Raw genomic sequence first — 2,388 nt, forward strand, 5'->3', positions numbered from 1 at the left:
TAAAAGGTCTTGGAAGCCAGACCTAGGTAAAAGACGAGGTTGGACTATACGTTCATAATATAGTGGAGAGGCCACTGGACTCAGAAATCAGATCAGGTTCAAATCCCAGCTCCTTTTCCACTAACATAAAATGTGACTTTGGGAAAATTCACTAACATCCCTGTGCCTCAGTTTTCTCATAGTTAAAATAAGATAGCTGAGAATTCTCTGATCTCGCCAGAGCAAACATTCTACAACTCTACAGCTTAAATTTTAGTGCTAGAAATACTGCAATAACATTTTTAATGGTTCCCATCTGTAGCTACTCTTTTCATCCTATTGAGCATATAAACGTTATATCAAAAACTCCAATTTTCTTTCCAGATATGGAGTTGACTAATTTCACTCTTAACACTTGAAGACTTTGGACTGTTTCCTTTCGGAAGGGTGTGACTCTACCTGTCATAGATTACACTGATCTTCTGAGAAATAATAGTATCAATACCTTTTTTTTCAACATCATTATGATTATTCCGCCCCCCCCCCCCTACCTTTGCTCACAGAGGTCATCTCAGCTGGATGTCTCCCCTGATGATCACTGGCGTTTGATCTTTGACTATGATTTGCCTAGAAGAGCCTGTGTTAAAGATAGCTGTTGTGAGAGTGTGTGTGCGCGCCTCTTAAGTTTTCATATTGATCCACATGGTAGGATGTGGCGATGCTTATGGAGATTCTCTAACATGGTTAAAAGGAGAAGTGTTTTGCATATTCTACCAGGTGTGTGTCTTATTACGCTATTTCCAAAGCATTTTCTAATTACCTAAGAATTCAAACAGGAATTGTCCAATTTTAGAAGCAGGAACAGATGGGAAAACCAAATCACAGAATTTCAGAAGCCAGACGTGTCATTGCTGCCACACTCATTTTCAGCTGGTTTAGCTATTTTGTCTTATTTTCAGCCTCTGTGTCTATCACAGGATTCAAGAGACTTTGTGTTTTGAGGAAGTTCGGAGCAGTGGGAAACCTTCTTCGCAGCCCGAGTCTTGCCTGACCTAGCCTTCCTTGTTTGTTCTCCTCCTATCTTATTAATGCAGCTGTGAGCATATTGCCAGCACTCTTCACCTGCCACTGTGACGAGGGATCAGGTGCCAGGTAGGGTTATCAATCTGGAGGGCTTTTAGCAGCACATCCTGCCACTGTTTGACAGCATGTCTCCGTCAAGGAGACTGTCTTCCTTAGATCGATAAATCAATCAGTTCTTTTTACATCTTATGAAGCACTCCTCACACTCCGTGTCACTCATGCTGCACCACACACAAATGGAGAAAAGATGGCTTGAGGTTAGCCCAAACCGTTCCCATTCACATTCTATGCCATAATCACATATCCTTCCCCAAAATCAATTCCTGGCACAGTGGTTATGGATCAAAGTCCAGTTCTTCGTTCCTCTGAGCTGACGAGTAAATCTGTCTAAACTGCTAGATGTTGTAGTGTGTTTAAAACTAAATAAATTACATCTCTAATTCAAAGGAGACTAATTGCGAGGTTTAAGAGTAGAACCCTTCAAAGAAGACAGCAAAGGTTTTATTAACAAATAGTAGATTTTCTGATACTCCTCAAGGGGAGCCTAGACCAGATATAGCTCCTGTGCCCTGAGAAGTCCCCCGTCATCTTGCTGGCATGGGGACACAGGAGGGGTGGTATTGTCACTTCTCCATCACCCAGAGAAGGCCACTTACATTTGTGTGTCATATGTTAGGTTTCGACCTAAGATATCATTTAAACAATGGATTCTACTGCTTTGAGGGGAAATAATGAAAACCAATAATTTATATCACACCTGGTGAAAACCATCTATGTTGTGTAGCTTAGTCAGGATCACATAACGCAAGTGGAAGACCTGGGATGAGACACCCCCCAACCCCAGTATCCATCCATACTAGACCCCTTTTAGCAAGTGACTTCGGCTGTTCAGGATTTTCCTAGGTATAAATATTTCCCCTTTCAGAGCGTACCAAGGGACATCAACAGTTTCAGATGTAGGGTAAGGTCTGTTGAGGGAGGAATTTGGCTTATGTTTGTTGTTATTTCATGTCCGATCACTTTATTCCTTCATACTTGACCTAATGGGTAAAGGCATGGGTTTTGAAGCCAGACAAATATGGAAATGAAGCCTGCTCCTCCCCTCATCCTTTACACAAGCTTTACAAGGCAGGAAAGCTTCATGGTCAATGGAATCAGCTCCAGAGTCAGACTATTGAAGCATAAATCTGGCCCCACCCTTACGATGCAACCTTGGGGAAGGGGCTTGAGCTTTCTGGGGGTTTTTCTCCATCTGCCAGACTGTGAGGACTAAAAGAGAGAATGCAGAAAGTAGCAGGGAGCCAGCCCTATGGCAGCTCTGAATAA

The sequence above is a fragment of the Hipposideros armiger genome, unplaced genomic scaffold (assembly GCF_001890085.2).
Source record: "Hipposideros armiger isolate ML-2016 unplaced genomic scaffold, ASM189008v1 scaffold_379, whole genome shotgun sequence".
In the NCBI taxonomy this organism is placed as follows: domain Eukaryota; kingdom Metazoa; phylum Chordata; class Mammalia; order Chiroptera; family Hipposideridae; genus Hipposideros; species Hipposideros armiger.